This window comes from Akebia trifoliata, chromosome 5 (genome assembly GCF_017979445.1).
Source record: "Akebia trifoliata isolate Shusen 1 chromosome 5, ASM1797944v1, whole genome shotgun sequence".
In the NCBI taxonomy this organism is placed as follows: Eukaryota; Viridiplantae; Streptophyta; class Magnoliopsida; order Ranunculales; family Lardizabalaceae; genus Akebia; species Akebia trifoliata.
Window position 1 is genome coordinate 30,915,380 of NC_141379.1, and position 17,711 is coordinate 30,933,090.

At 36.0% G+C, this 17,711-nt stretch overlaps 2 long non-coding RNA genes across 10 annotated transcripts in view; one reads left to right on the top strand and one right to left on the bottom strand.

The window, feature by feature from the left end:
* Positions 1–10,828: 10,828 nt before the first annotated feature.
* Positions 10,829–11,168, bottom strand: LOC147402156 (uncharacterized). Its single transcript, XR_015178245.1, has 2 exons — positions 11,029–11,168; positions 10,829–10,933 (listed from the first exon to the last, which is right to left on the bottom strand). It is a non-coding gene; the product is annotated as an uncharacterized LOC147402156 (long non-coding RNA).
* Positions 11,169–13,830: 2,662 nt separating this feature from the next.
* LOC147402157 (uncharacterized) overlaps positions 13,831–17,711 on the top strand; it is a 28,652-nt gene continuing 24,771 nt past the window's right edge. For all 9 annotated transcript variants that reach the window (XR_015178822.1, XR_015178823.1, XR_015178826.1 and 6 more), the window contains exons 1-2: positions 13,831–14,234; positions 15,770–15,824. This is a non-coding gene — a long non-coding RNA (uncharacterized LOC147402157). The remainder of the gene's footprint in view (positions 14,235–15,769; positions 15,825–17,711) is intronic.

Consider the following 17,711-nt stretch of genomic DNA (forward strand, 5'->3'; position numbering starts at 1 on the left):
TCTTCTCTTCTCTTAATGAGTTTCTCTTCTCTCCACTTCTGTCAATCTAAACATAGCCTTAAGTTTGATCCAAGGTGTTTAAATGGATGGATATCGAACTCCCAATTTTAAATTTAATATTCAATGGTCAAATTTTCAAAATGAGATAATTTTTTGTGAGGATAGTATCTATGGTGAGGAGATCATCCTCACAAAAAATCAGCCACTTTTGTAACTTTTAACCCCATGTTTACAAGTGTAAGAATCGTAGACCGTCCATTTTTTGTAAAGCACTTTTGATGCTGATGGTCTCTTCATCATACAGATCATCTTCACCAAAAATCAGCCCATTCCAAACTTCTAACTCATATAGGACAAAATGTGTTGGCCAAATAATTGCCCCCCAAAAATAAATCCTGGCTCCGCTCCTAAACCCAACTAGAATATTTGTTTCACAATCCTATGATAGGTGTTTTCATTTTCCTTATAATTCCCATCTCTAAGACTTGCTTTATATTTAGTGATGATTTTCATGAGAATTTACTTGATATATAAGATTAAATAACTCTTGCTTTCCCGTTAGGAAAAGAAAAAAGAAAGTCAAATGACACAGTGAAACAATTTAAGTCACCTCAATATAAAATGGGGCGGATTCTTTGTGTTATTCTTTTCTTACAGGTCCCTATATTAATCTTTCCAATGGAGAGGTCATATTAAAATAAATAAATAAACTAACCAACAAATCAAATCAGGCATGTAAGGTTCATGACTTCCATTAGATTTAAAAATGAATGATTATTGAACTCCAAATTTTCACGATTTTCATAATATAATCAATGCAGCTCAACCAAACTTCACAAGACCAAGAACATAAGCATTACATGTAGATCGGCCAAACTTCATGAAATCGAGCTACCAGATCCAAAGGAAACTCTCCAAGTCAAACGTAACAAGCAAAACACATAACATCCCCGGCCGAAGAGCCAAAGTTCTATAAAATATCTCAAAGAATGTTTGTTATTTGTTATTATACCTATATCTCGAGCAGTGATTGTTATCATCAAAATTAATACACCAATCTCAAGACGTGTGTGATTGAAAAATCACCACAAAAGTTCTAGAATAATGGTGAATACCGGCGGTTGGGTACGTGGTTTGATGTGGCAAGAGCATGGAACTGCACATCTTTCTCCAATGTATCCCGATGAAAACAATCTATTATTTTGTGCCCTTGCCACATCAGTTGCGTACTCAACCTCGTACAAAGACCGCATGTATTCATCACGACTCTAAGTTCTAAGATATTACCATTATTATTATGTTATGGATTTGACACCATGCCAACCCATTTTTTTCTTTGTGGAAAAATAGAGGAAGCGGATCCTTGTAGCACACATTCCAGTAGCAACTTTGTAATGCACTTTCAAAGGATGGGAGAGAGGTATTTTAAAAAAAAATTCAACATCTCAGCCTCTTGTGACCACGACTTAGATCTGATATAAAAAAATTCGAAAAACATGCTTTTTTTATTGAGATCCAAGTCTTTAAAAATGAACAGCTAATGATCTCCCCAGATTTTAAGTAGTGAGATCTAATTCTATCGCTAATGAGGAACTCTTCCAACCATTCAAAGTGCGATACAGATTGCTACAGGAATGTGTGTTATACAGAATCGGCTTCCAAAACTAGAACGCCTTTGATACCTATAAAGAGAAAGTGGTCTATAAAGAAAAAGGTAATAAGTGGTAATTAGTGGGGTCATGACGTGGTATGTGGTTGGTGGACTTGATATTGTCCAATATTAATGATATAGTCTCAAGAGAAATGCATGATCATCCTCATGCATAAAATAAATCAAGATTCTCCAAATGTATATCTCAATTTTTTTCTTTTTTGGGTAATAGGCTTGTTTTTAATGAGATAAGCAACTCAATATCAAACTTAAGTCTATGGTATCATCATTATAACGACTTTGCCAATTAAGCTAGCTGACAAGTGGCGCTTGCTTCATTTCTCACATCACATCATTAACAATAATATTACATTAAGAACTACTTTTTATTAATTTTACCATATGCTTGTATAGCCTAAATTAACCGATCACGGGCACTCATGTTACCCTGCCATTGCTATGAACCCAAACCCTAACCCTAACCCTATCGCAACAGATATCTAGAGTAACAAACGATCCTTCTAACACAATAATCGCATTAACTGATGGGTTCTCTCTTTCGATCGTTGCTTTAGCGACATTCCTTTGCACCCCAACCAATTCTGGCCATGCACTCTTGACATCTACCATTAATTAACATATATTTAAACACGTATTCTTACACCACATATCTATATATAATTATATATAGATGGTGTTCGAAAGCCTTAAAGTGAGCTAAACATTTTTTTCAATGTATGGGTTAAAAGTTTTGGAATGAGTTGATTTTTTTGTGAAGATGATCTCTATGATGAGGATATCATCCTCATTGAAATTAGCTATTCCGAAACTTTTAACCGCATCAAAAGTGATTTACAAAAATCAAGCAGTCCACGATTCTACAACATGTAAATTAGGGTCAGTAGTTTTAAAATGAGTTGATTTTTGGTGAGGATGATCTCTTCATCATAGAAATCACCCTCACAAAAAATCAGCCCATTTTGAAACTTCTAACCTTTATTTGGAAAAATGTTGGGCACAATATTTGGCTTTCTTTAGGGTTTCTGGACGCTTTACCATATATATAAACTACTTAAACTTGATCTTAATCTTACCTCCACCACATTCAGATGCCATTTTTTCTCTTCTCTCGGCTTTGCTATTCCTTGTGATTTGAGAGTTCTTCTAAGGATATGGGTATTTATAGAACAGTATTGTGAGAGCTTATTGTTGGCGTATTTTGACCAACAAACCGATTTGGTGTTCAAATTTTATAGTCCATATTTGTGGAAACCTTGTATTATCAAACAGACAATATGTCCCTTGATCTCGGTCTATTATTGAAGGCTGACAGAAAATGACTTAAATACCCTCTCCTTGAATCTCTTGCCAAAAACTCAAGTTTTTTTTTTTTTTTCTTCCTGAAATTCCATCTTCTTGATGCTCCTAAACGTTTTTTCTTAGCTAAATAGGCTTTTCAACCTCTGTTAAAAAGTTATATTCAATCCCTCATTTTGAACCTCATCATAACCTTCTTGTAGAAAATCCTAGATTTTCACCAAATTACTTGTCCTTGAAGTAAGGTTTAAAGAGATGGAATCTTAAGGTCGAATGGTAAAAAAAATTTACCCTAGCGACTGAAGATTTGATAATTAGGTTGAAATAAGGGCATGTAGGTCATTTTCAAGGGGCATATCATTGTCTGAAATCACAGGGGCATCTCAAATATTGAGCAAAACTTGTAGGGGGTATTACCTAAATCACCCTCAAATTTATTACCAAGCACCTTTTTTTTGACCTACAGGAATTATTAATATATTGTTGGATTTCAATCTGAGCAGGGTGAATGCTGGGTCAGTCATAGAACTAAATGGGTTGAATTTTTGGGATTTTACTTGAGTTGTCGTACACACTAATTACCAACCTTCAATATTTTAAATATAAAGTGGTAGATATGTGACATTTTCTCATTTGAATTATGAAGAGTAATAATTGTTAATAGATAATCTTATCTAAAACACATTGTTAAGAGAAAATTTAGTATGAAATACAAGTGTATAAGTGGAAGTGTACGTACCCACCAAGGGTTAGCTGAGATAGTAAGGGTTACCTGTTGTCGCGTGACAGGGTGGGAAGGTGCATGCGACCCACCAAGAAAAAAAAAAATCTGGAAGTGTAGGTCATATCAATAAAGCCAATAAAGCCTTATCACAAAGATTTGAGTTGACTAATTAAACCTATTTTTTTTCATTTCACTCTATTCGAAGTCAAATCTTCTACTATTTTGAAAATTAAATAGAATAAATGGTATTGTGGTTCAAACTGTCAAACATGATATTGGTATGACTTTTAACAAAAAAATGAAATTAAAAAAAAAAAAACTTTCCTAAACAATTTCCTTAAGTGGTCTTTAAACAATTTGATTATAGTAAAGAAAGTTGGCTTAAGAAAGGTTACTTATGATGTGAACAGAGATTTGAGGTTTCGAAATCTATGTGCTAATTAAGCTGAGTAACCATTGGCATGGTGTCCATGTGTCTTGAAGAAAAATAAAATAAAATCCAATCTCTTAGACCGCTCAGAAATTTCTCTCCACTAGCCAATCACTCTTGCTTTTTTTAATTTTTAGTACACTTGTAACCATGGAATTGAATTAGAAGCAATGCTGGAGGTATATGTGCCAAAGTAATCTTCTGAGGGCTGATCAGGTGACTGTCCCCCTCCTTTGATGTTTGTAACTCTCATCTTAAAGATTCCATAATAAATTTTAGAACACTAGGAAAATCTATAAATTTGAGCGATGCTCATCCTCTTACTTATGCAAGAATATGTTAAATTTATAAAATTTAAAAATTAGTTTTTAGATTTCAATATTATTAAAAATATTTATTTTTGTTCTCCACCAAAATATTATTATAGTTGAATACTCAGCCAAGTTTTCTAACCCTGATGGTTAAGTTTCAAGCTCATTTGGCAAAGTTGACTAGTGATTTGTTAATTTTCCAAGTTCATTTGGTGAGTTTATTGGTTCCATCAGTATTGAATCGACCCACAACCACAGTCACAAAATTCTCTGAATTTTTCAAAAAATAGTAAAATTCTCCAAATTAAATGTTAAGTCAAATAATTTGGCAAATTGACGATCCCTCAAGTGATTCATTAATTTTTTCAACATTCAAACATTAAGAAGAAGATAGGATTTAGAAAGAAATTGAAAATGGCTGGTTTTGGTAACAAATCTACTAAAATATTTTGAAACTTCCTTAATTAATCAAATTAAACCCTTCACTGAATCCAAACTTTGTTACTATGCTCACGAGTTTCAAAATTATGGGATTTTATCTGATGTGAATTATTTCAACTTCTGAAATTCTCCCTTAAAGTTTTCATGGTTAAATCTGAATTTGAAATTTTAGAGATCTGTTGAGTTTGACTCGAATTATGAAACGGTGGAAAGATTGGTGTTGGAAGAGTCCACCAACAACACAACTCTTTCTCCCTTATCTCTCTCTCTCTCTTATCTTTACATGAGAAAAAACGTGGGTGCCTATCCTGCCGAGATATCAGGAGAAGTAACGGGTTGCTGTTTTTTTGGTAGAGATAGATTAATAAAGAAAAAAAAAAGATCGTAAATAGAGTTTTTTTTTTTGGGGGCTGCTAGAGAACACAGAAACGCTGGTTTTCTGAGTTTTAACCTTTCACTTTGCTTTATATAATAAAACAGACCGTTGCCGCCCGTGGATGTAGGCATAGCCGAACCACGTAAATCATTGTGTCGTGTGCTTGTGTGTGATTGTTATCTTGCATACCGTGTGTGATTCTTAAGCAGGTATTCAGACCTAGATCGAAGGGCTGTGCGGCGTTGATTGTTTCATATCAAATCGTCATCGTCGATTGCATTTTGTTGGGTTCAAAAACCCAACAATTGGTATCAGAGCACTTCCGGGGTGTGTTTGATATTTGTTTTTTTTTAATCAATGACTGAATCAGCGGGTTCATCGAAGGTTGCAAGAATTCATGGATTTGACATCGTCAAATTCAATGGGAAGAACAGTTTTTCACAATGGCAGACTGTGGTAAGAGACATCTTGGTGAATGTGAAGCAATCAAAGGCTTTACGTGGGAAACCCAATCCTTTACCCGAGAAGTGGGATGAGGATGCTTGGGTGGAGTTGGACGAGTGTGCTCGATCCACCATACGTTTGAGTCTTATACCCGACTTGGCAGAACAGTACAAGGATGAGAAGACGGCGAAAGATCTTTGGGAAAAACTAGAAAAGATTTACTTGAAGAAAGGCTTATTGACACAGTTATACATGAAACGGAAACTTTACGGATTCCGTATAGACCCCGGGAAGTCCCTAATCGACAATATCAATGAGTACAATAAGGTCTTGACTGATTTGAAGAATATAGACTTTAAGTTGGATGATATAGACAAGTCCATGATATTGTTGTGTGGTTTACCTCATTCCTATGATGCGTTTATTGACAATCTTTGTGGAACCAAAGAGAAAGAAGACAAGCTTGTTTATGACGAGGTTGTGGCTGCCTTACAAGATAAGGCGTTGAGGAGTTCTGCATATGAGAAGCCTGATGAAGGTATGTATGTCAATAGAGGTAGACCTGCACAAAGGGTCCAAGGTAACAGGAATCGTTCCAAGTCTAGAGGAAAAGGCAAGAAAGGGGATTGCTTCTTTTGTAAGCAACCAGGTCATCACATTGCAGATTGTCCTAAGCGTTTGGCTAAGGAAGAAAAGAAAAAGGCAAATGACTCTTCAGACAGCGCATCCATCGCAGAGATAGATTCATGTGTGGCTGCAACAGATATTGGCAGTTTGAGTTATGAGGTGTTGACCGCTACCCAGAATGAGTTTCGTGCAGGGAATTGGCTTCTAGACACGGGAGCTTCGTTTCATATATGTCCATACCGTGAGCAGTTCACTACATATAGGGCAGTGAATGGAGGTACAGTTTTGATGGGAGACGATGGTGCTTGCAAGACTGTAGGTGTAGGGACAGTAAGGATTAGATGTCATGATGGGGCTATTCGTACCTTGACAGAGGTTAGGCATGTGCCAGACATGCGAAGAGGTCTGATTTCAGTTGGTGTATTTGATGCCATGGGATACAGATACGCAGGGGGCGGTGGTTTCCTGAGAATCATGTGGGGCGACAAATGCATCTTGAAAGGAGAACTTCATGGGACTTTGTATCTTCTATGTGGGAGTGCAGAAACAGGTGAAGCTATGGTAGCTCAAGCAGTAAGTCAGAAGTAGATGGACCAGACACAGTTATGGCATATGCGGTTAGGGCACATGAGTTCTAAAGGTCTGGACATCCTTAGCAAACGAGGTTTGCTTGGCGGGGACAAGACGTGCAAGCTGGCCTTTTGTGAGCATTGCATCTTTGGGAAGCAGTGCAGAGTTTCTTTTGGCACGGGTGTTCATCGCACTAGAGGTATTCTTGATTACATCCATTCGGATGTTTGGGGCCCAAATAGGACTGTTTCTAAGGGCGGTGCGAGGTGGTTCGTGACTTTTATAGATGACTTCTCGAGGAGAGTTTGGTTGTACACCATGAAGCATAAAAATGAAGTCACTAGTATTTTCAAGATATGGAAGGCCATGGTTGAAAAACAAACATGTAAAATGGTGAAGTGCATACGTTCTGACAATGGTGGAGAATACAAAGAAGATCCTCTCAAACAGTTTTGTGAAGAGCAGGGTATTGTCTGACACTTCACAGTGAAGTCCACACCTCAACAGAATGGAGTAGCAGAGCGGATGAATCGTACTTTGCTAGAGAGAGCACGGTGCATGTTGTCTAATGCAGGACTGAGTAAAGTTTGGTGGGCTGAAGCTGTTACTACGGCGTGCTATCTCGTGAACAGAAGTCCTTCCACAGCCATTGAGTTCAAAACGCCTATGGAGGTATATACTGGTCATTGTGTAGATTATTCTAATTTACATGTATTTGGTTGTCCGGCATATTTCCATGACAGGGATGACAAGACAGGTGTGAGAGCCAAAAAGGCGATATTTCTTGGTTATCCAGATGGAGTTAAGGGGTACAGGCTTTGGTGCCCCGAGGAACATAAATTTGTGATTAGTCGTGATGTTACCTTTGATGAAAAGGTTATGATCAGTGTTCACAGATTTACAGGATGGGATTCTCAGGAGGGTCCGAGCAGTGATGATACAGTGGATGATTTTTTGAAGGTGGAGTTTGGTGCTCCAAAGACACCATCTCATGATGTCACAGAGCCATCTTCATCTAAGCCCTTAGATACTTTAGATCATGGTACTACAACAGATGTAGGAGATTCTTCATCCACAGGGGGTGATGATAGTGATTTTAATGTTGATGGGGCTGATACAGATGTCGAGGTGGGTGTTTCTATAGATGAACCTATACAACAACAAGAACAAGAAAGTGAGCCATCTTTAGCAGAACGGAGGGAACCCAGGAATAAGCATCAACCAAGTTATTTGAAAGACTATGTTTCATATGTATCAATGGCGGTTGGTGATGAGCCTTCTTCATATAGGCTTGCTATGTCAGACACACATGGTAAGGAGTGGAGGGCAGCCATGGATGAAGAGATGAAATCTCTTCATAAGAATCATACATGGGAGCTTGTGAAGCTTCCACATGGGAAGAAGGCGATCGGTTGCAAGTGGGTTTATACAGTAAAAGATGGTTCTCCAAATCCCAATGAAAAAATTTCAGGTGTACGTTACAAGGCAAGATTAGTGGCTAAGGGATATGCACAGAAGGAAGGTGTGGATTATAATGAGATCTTCTCTCCAGTGGTGAAACACACTTCCATCCGGGTCCTTTTAGCATTGGTGGCGCAGTTTGATATGGAGCTCGAGCAGTTAGATGTCAAAACGGCCTTCTTGCATGGTGATTTGGATGAGGATATTTATATGTCACAGCCTGATGGTTATAGAGTTGTTGGGAAAGAGAGCTTAGTGTGTAAGCTCAAGAAGTCATTATATGGCTTGAAACAGGCATCAAGGCAGTGGAATCTTCGTTTTGATGCATTCATGAAAAAACAGAGATACACACGTAGTAAGTACGATCCATGTGTTTACTACAAGAAACTCAATGATACTTCTTATATTTATCTCTTACTCTATGTTGATGATATGTTGATTGCTGCGAAGAATAAACATGAGATTGACTTACTGAAGTCTAAGTTGAGCATGGAGTTTGAGATGAAGGATTTAGGGGCTGCCATGAAGATATTGGGGATGGAAATCCAACGTGACAAGGAGAAGGGCAGATTGTGTCTCTCATAGAGACAATATATAGAAAAGGTTGTTAACCGATTTAAGATGCATAATTCTAAGGCAGTTAGCACACCATTGGCTGTCCACTTCAAGTTATCAGGGAAGATGTCTCCTACTACAGAAGGAGAAAGAGAGTACATGTCACAGGTACCCTATGCTAGTGCAGTGGGGAGTTTAATGTATGCTATGGTGTGTACACGTCCAGACATTGCTCAAGCTGTTGGTGTTGTTAGTCGGTATATGAGTAACCCGGGAAAGCAGCATTGGCAAGCAGTGAAGTGGATTCTCCGTTATCTATGTGACTCCATAGATATTGGTCTTATCTTCCAGAGAGAGAGGAAGATGCAGGTTTACGGATACGTCGATTCTGATTATGCTGGTGACTTGGATAGGATGAGGTCTACGTCAGGGTATTGTTTTACTATGTGTGGGGCTCCTATCAGTTGGAGGTCTATGTTACAGGCTACAGTTACGTTGTCTACGACAGAGGCTGAGTACATGGCAGTGACTGAGGCAGTAAAGGAAGCTGTTTGGCTTCAGGGCTTGATTGGTGACTTGGGCATTTCACAAGAAGTTGTGTCTGTCAGTTGTGACAGTCAGAGTGCTATTCATTTAGCCAAGAATCAAGTGTATCATGCCAGAACGAAGCATATCAATGTGAGGTATCATTACATTCGTGATATCATTGAGGATGGTGAGGTCTTACTAGAAAAAATCGACACCAAGGACAATCCAGCGGACATGTTGACCAAAATTGTATCTGGGATCAAATTCTCTCATTGCTTGAACTTGATTCGTGTTTCTCATTGTTGATGACCCCATAAGGGGTATTGGGTCTTTCGGGACATAGTGACCTTGTATGGTCTTGTTTTGACTCCTAGTGTGAAGTATAGTTGCCTCGGTGGAGGATGTGATTCTTTGGAACATGGTGGTAATGGTATTGGTGATTGGTAGTAGCTTGTAATTCTTTGTCAAGAGGTGGAGATTGTTGAGTTTGACTCGAATTATGAAACGGTGGAAAGATTGGTGTTGGAAGAGTCCAACAACAACACAACTCTTTCTCCCTTATCTCTCTCTCTCTCTTATCTTTACATGAGAAAAAACGTGGGTGCCTATCCTGCCGAGATATCAGGAGAAGTAACGGGTTGCTGTTTTTTTGGTAGAGATAGATTAATAAAGAAAAAAAAAAGATAGTAAATAGAGTTTTTTTTTTGGGGGCTGCTAGAGAACACAGAAACGCTGGTTTTCTGAGTTGTAACCTTTCACTTTGCTTTATATAATAAAACAGACCGTTGCCGCCCGTGGATGTAGGCATAGCCGAACCACGTAAATCATTGTGTCGTGTGCTTGTGTGTGATTGTTATCTTGCATACCGTGTGTGATTCTTAAGCAGGTATTCAGACCTAGATCGAAGGGCTGTGCGGCGTTGATTGTTTCATATCAAATCGTCATCGTCGATTGCATTTTGTTGGGTTCAAAAACCCAACAAGATCGTCATCCAATTTAAAAGTCATGGACCAAAACCTTTTTTTTTTGAGGGGGTAGGGGCTGATTTTGATTTTCAAAATCTGATCTGGCCAAGAAATCTACGCTTGATTTGAGAGAGAGAGAGAGAGACTTGAGATCATATAAAAGAGCTCAATCACACTATTTTATTAAAGCCACTCTTATTATATAAGTTGCAGTCCATACTTGGAGAATATGAGCTCCAGTTTTTCATGGGGCACCCTTAAAACTTTAACAGTGTTACAACATTACAGATAATAATTGTAAATAATTACTTTAAACATACACTTAATTATTGCTAATTAACCAATAATGGGTGTACGAGTTACAATGCCATGCACATTAACCCAAACCCAAACCCTATCGCAACGGAAATCAAGGATAACACTCTGTCCTTCTTTTACAATGATAGCGTTCACAGCTGGGTTCTCTCTCTCGATCGTCGCTTCAGCAATCTTTCCTTTCACCTCAACCAGTTCTGGCCATGCACTCTTACCATCTGCCATTAACACACAAACCAGAAAATAAATAAATACTAACTCTTACACCATACTTCTATAATACAAATTAAACTATTAAAACCATTGATCTTACCACCAACACATTTGGGTGCCATTTTCTTTTTCTTCTCCTTTGCTTGCTTTGCTCTTTCTTGTGATTTAATTTAAGATGTGAATTCTTAATTTGGAGGAGGAGATGGGTATTTATAGACATTGTGAGAGGTAATGGTTGGATTACTTTGACCAACAATAATTTTCCTATATGCAAAGTTTGAATTAAGTTCGATCAATAACGTGGTCTGATCCTAGTTATCCTCATCATCACGATCTTCTTCATATTATTAAATTATTTGAGGTTAGCCAAGCCTACATGTAACTTTTTTTTGTTTTTTTTTTTTCTAACGCTACTCGAAAACAACACAAAATTAGATTTATGGGTTAAATTTCCATACTCTCAAAGTACCAATTTTCAGTCTTTCAAAGATAATAATTATCATATGTAATAATCTACATCTTTAGGAAAAGATTTGATACTTTAAATAGATTTGGATGAGAGATCATTTAAATTAAATTAATTAAGTTACACAAGTTGATTAAATTGTAGATTAAGCAAACATTTGAAAATCATAATAAGTATCAAGAGAAAAAAATTCAAATACCAAACATTTTTATCAAAATATTCCCAGACCTGAAGGCAATTATGTATCAAGTCATTTTAAACATGTGAAATTGTCACTTTAAAACCTCTGAAATCATTGTCATTCATGTTTTGATAATTAAAATGATTGGTGATTCGGAATTGTAAATTCGTCAAGGGTTGATCATATTTTTATAAATAACCCAATGTACCAATTTTTAGTCTTTCCAATATATTCACAATAATTAGTATATATGTGATGATTTAAATCTCACAAGATTTGATAATTTAAATAAGTTAGAATTTTAATTAATTCAAATTTTATAATTTTATAATTTCGACTTGAATTACAAATCTTTGAAACGAGACCTAAAATCATAATAAGTTTCAAGAGATTAAAAAAAATTCATAAATCCAAAAATTTGATTCAAAATATCCCGAAGACCTAAACCTAATCAGCTGACTATGTTCTAAGTTCGTTAATCAAATCGCAGTTTTAGATTGGAGTTATCAAGAACCAGTCCAATTTTACACGTGTAGGATTTCTTGAGAAGAGGAAAAGCTCTCACTAACGTTGAGTTTTGACATCCGAACCATAGTTTTCCAATTTTACACGTGTAGGATTTCTTAAGAGGAGGAGAAACTCACACTACGAACGATAAGCTTGAAATTCGAACCTATAGTTTCTCACCTATATCCTTTCAGAGTCATATTTGGCCTTCCTGAGAGGAGAGAAGTGTGAAGTTTTGCTTTTGACCAAAACTAAAGTCAGAGCCATCAAATGCTCCAACCCTCCAATCCTAAAAATAAATTGGGCCTTTCCGGACCCAGCTTAAACTAAATGGGCCTAATTGTCCACTGCTATAAAATGGGTATTTATTACAATGCTTCTACCTTGGCTTATTGATAGAGATAGCTGGTAGGATAATTAGATTATAGATTTTCTATAACTCATTTTTTACAGATGGATTTCATGTCATTCGTGCCAGTTTGTGGGTAGGTTCTGTCCATGCTAAATTTTGCTTTTAAGGAAGGCCTTTCAGATGTTCAAACTACATAGCTTTTTTTAAAACAAAATAAATATAAATTGGGATAGTCAAGTAGGACTAGCATTTAATAACTAAATCTTTACTATTACATGAGAGAAGGCCAAGTGGAGGTGGTTCAATACAAAAATTTGGATTCCAAAAAATGTCTCCACCTCAACATTTAAATTTAATATAATTAAAGTCATTTTAATAAATAAAAAAAAAAAAAAGAAAATTGAAATTCCACGACCCTATAAAATCATGTTGAATAATTTTAAAAATTAGAAAAATATCTTTGTTACTATGTAATCTTCAAAATAACCCTTTAATCATTAATTTAAATTATAAATAAATTCTTTTTGATACATGTCCACGTACATGTCACCTTCTAGTATCCTTATAGCATTGTTTCTTCTTGTGATGGAGCTATTATCGTCTCGCCATATACTACGAGTCCAAATTCACTATCAATGTACAAAAGTGGAGATGAAATGATAAATCAATTATGATACTACATATATAAAGGAAAGATATTAAAATCAAAACACTTGATTGCTTAACTCATTTTTTCCAAAATTTTCTCGTAGCCAATAACTTCGATTTTCCCAATACATGTGGCATCATGCCACTGATTTATCATTTAATCACCGTTTTTGTTAATTATCAATTTATCGCGAATACCCTATGGTACATTGACTTTTAACTGCTATTTTACTCTTATGCCCTATGAAATGGTCGATATAGGGATACTCTCTAGCAAAAAATGGAAGTTGTGGTCTACCTTCTCGGACAAAAGTACAGCATTTGTTGAGTGAAAGTGAATAAATATTAAAATTTTGAGTTTTTTAATACTATAATTTCATATATCATTATTCTTATTTTTTAAAAAGAAAAAAAAAATAAAGAAATTCTAAAATAATCTACATTGTCCCATCAAATTAAGCGAAATTAGATTCGTTTATATAAATCAAGTCCATCTTTTTCATTAAAGTTCATCATTTAGGACATTTTACATTCGTTTACGTTGTTAATACACTACGTCATATTGCACTTTTCGCGACGCAAAAATTACGGTAAAAACGACTGCTAAAAGCTGTCGTTAATTGCGACAATTTTTAGCTGTCGTTTCTACATAATTACGTACAGTAATAAGTAAAAGTTGGGGTGCCAATAGCCACTTTAAAATAAGTAACCCTTTCTTCCCCGGTTTGAGAGAAGAACGACACTGTCTCTCGTCCTTGCCTCTCGTTCTCTCCCACTCTAGGGTTTGCGCGCGCGCGCACACACACACTTTCTCTCTCTCCACAGCTTACCATCACAAATTACCTTCTCTCTCACTCGACTCTCTAGGGTTTTATTTCATTTTATCTTGTCTCACACTTCGATATCTCTCAGACCCAATTGCAATCGGATTTGAACACTCTAGGGTTTCGATCTCTCACACACAATCGGATTGAACCCTCTAAGGTTTCGATCTCTTTCAGATTTTCTCTCAAACGCAATAGGATTTCAATTCTCAAGGGTTTTGATCTCTCTCAAATTCTCTCTCAGACGAAGCGGATTTCAACTTTTTGGGTTTCCATCTCTATAAGATTGGAAGCTGAGTTTCTGCTAGGGTGCTCCTCACTCTTCAAGGTATAATCTATCTCAAGTACCCTTAGATTTTCCTCACTTGTTAGATCCATTTGATTTCAACTCTCTAGGGTTTTGAGATGCAAATTGTTTAGGTTTCTTGACATGGTTCCTCTGTATTTGCTAGCACACCATCAATTTCTTCTAAATTTAAGTAACATAGGGGAGTAGGTTTACAAACCATGAATTTGGATTTTTTTTTGTTTATCTTGTATTTATTCTTCAATCATCAGAGACTAAAATAGGTGGTAAAAAAACAAGAAATAACATAGTTCAAGTCAAATAGAATAGTGGAGCTTTTTCTTGGAATAGAGTGGATAGAGTGAATTAGTAATTCTTTTTGTGTTTTTGGTGCTTAGTTTGTTTCTGATTCACCAAATCTAGAAAAGAGAATTATCATTTCTCATTTCTTATTTTGATGTAAAATATGAGATTTGGCTATCTAGCAATGAAACTCCATTTTATAAGAATTTTCCATGTTGGATACAATGTTGAACACAAAGATAATTTTGCCATCCAATTTTACTTTAAAATGTTTTTTTTATTTGTTATTTAATATCTGAGCAAACCTTAATATTATTTTAAACAATTTTCTAAAGGAAAGTACATTTGTTCTTTAGACTGAGTATTAGAACATGTATTAGTTTATAAATATTTTTTAATTCTCATAAACATACCAAAATGTTCCAATATTGTTAGTTGGGTGAGAATTATCACATGTTTGAATTATGTTTAAATTACAATGTCGAACACAAAGATAATTTTGCCATCCAATTTTACTTTAAAATGTTTTTTTTATTTGTTATTTAATATCTGAGCAAACCTTAATATTATTTTAAACAATTTTCTAAAGGAAAGTACATTTGTTCTTTAGATTGAGGATTAGAACATGTATTAGTTTATAAATATTTTTTAATTCTCATAAACATACCAAAATGTTCCAATATTGTTAGTTGGGTGAGAATTATCACATGTTTGAATTATATTTAGATTATGCTATTTGTTGCCCCTCTTTGTATTAAAATTCCCCTTTTACTGATTAAAAAAATAAATGCACCTTGTCTATAGACCTCCCTTTTTATAGAAACTTTTGATTTGCACATTGTAGGACTAGAGTTCCAGAAGTGTTTATTTTTAATCAAGTTTTGATAGACCCACCTTGTCTACAGACCTTCCTTTTTATTGGCAAGATTTCAATCTTTCCCTGTTTCAGCAAAAGCTCTTGGTTGATCTTGCTTGAGGTTTAGCAAAATATTTTTCATTGCTTGGTGAGTTGTTCTTTAAGAACTCCAAAGCTTGAACAAACTTCAAAGTTCTCTTGATTGCATCAAATTCTGCTCTATTGATTTCACTTCCATTATATGTTGAAGGCCCTAATTTTCTTGGTGTTTTTGGATTGATCATAATAGTAAATGGTAGCAGTTATTAAATGATCAATTAGATTGTGTGGCTTTTATTAGGTCCTTTGAGCGTGTTTTTGTAACACGTATGTTGTTGTGCCTAAACTAAGACCAGCCAGCTAATTTGGTTCGTTTCAGGTGAGAGCCCCTTACTTTAAAGAAGGAAATGTGCAGCTAGATGCTAACCATGAATGTAAGGACTCAACTACTTTTCATTTTTTCATCATCCCATTTCTTTACACCTTGCTACTTTTAACTTGTATGTTGCATTAAATGAAAAACAGTGGATGATTTTCATTATATAGAAATTAATGAAACATTTTAGTTAGTAATAAGGAATTCAGTGAGACTGCTTAACATGCTAATCATTATAAATAATTTTCCAATGACATACTCATGAGTAGGATAATTATAAATTATTTTAGAGGTGGGGCCACATCACATTTTATTAGTGACTCTTTTACCTAAATATGCAACGTGGGGGTGGAGTGGCCAATTTTCTTTATTTAGAAGAAATCACCATCATGTCCATGTCCATTTTGGAAAGGAAAGTGATATATAATTAAGTAGAGCAGAGTGGCATTGTCTTTCAGAAAATGTTAGCCGATTGAGAAATCAATGGGTTTGTTTGCTTGAGACCTACTCCTACAACTGTACCTTCTCCTCCTTATATGGGTTAGTATGGAGTTCTATGCCATTGCATAAGCTCTCAAGCGTTGGTGTCATTATGTAGCATACCTAGTGTTTATCACGAGGCATGTGGTATGGTGGCACCTCAACTCCAAAAGATGTGAGTGCTCAATATCTGTGGTCCTTAATCATTGGTGACATTATGTAGTATACTTGGTGATTAAGCACCGGTGTGCATCTTTCCCTTGGTGAAGCAAACATTGGATTTATGCTTAGAAACCATTTGGGGAACCCAATATGAGTAGTAACAACTGGATAAACACCTAAAAACATCTTGCATTATGAGCTGTGGGCCGTTTTTTAAAGTAATGATTATGTTCTGGGCAATAAATCTTGTTCTTACTATTAAACAGAGAAATCGATGTACTTGTAAAGGGATATGGGAGGAAACTTGAGTTGCAACTTTCTATTTGTTAACTTCAGGGTCGTATACTTCTCACTTGTAGGTCTTGGGACAGTGTGAAGTTTCTTTGTGAATGGCCTTTCTTTGAGCTTTTGCGTATTTGCTTTGTTGAACCACCCTATTTTCAGATGACAGTGAAACCTATCATAAACCATATGTTGCAATCTCTTTGTTCTGTATGTGCTTTCCGTAAGAATCCTAAGGAATAGGAATGGGAGAAATACTATAACATGGGCTAATATCACTTTTAATATTAGAACAGTAGATAAATAAATATGTTTGCGTGAGAGTTTTCAAATACTTTTTATTATTGAAAATTGATATTGTAGACACCTCAATTTGAACGGGCCACTTCTCGAAAGGGCCCAAAAATATCGATTTTCCAAATAAATGGGCCAACGGGCCTTAAGGGCCCAACTCATTGAAAATGGACATTTTTACCAAACCGAGGCCCCTAAGACCTCTCAATGGTTTAGGAGGCCACCAAAAGGACTCGGCCTACCTTACGACTTCCCAACATTCACCGCTCCGCTTCCAAAATAAAAAACGTCAAATTTTCGATAAATTTCACTAACGGGCCTAAAAAGCCCGATTCGCCAACACGTGGCATTTTTGATCAAATTAATGATTGCAAAAATCTAAAAAAATTAAAAATTAAAAAGGTGAGACTTGAGATGCCTACCCCTCCTCTACTATCACCGCTCCGCCTCCGTATTCGTAAAAATCATTTCTAAAACCCAAGCCCAACACTACAAAGCCCACAAATCATTAACCATATCCAATTCATTATCCAACCCACAACCCTAACCCATAAACCACAACCCACATCAACCAATCACTCTTTTATCATCAAAAGATGACACATGTCATCACCCCATCTCACCTCCCTCACCCAACTACCTACCCCATTAATTTGCTTTAAATCCCATCTACCCACACATCAACCCATCACCTTTTCTCTCAAATCAAACACATCTACCCACACCC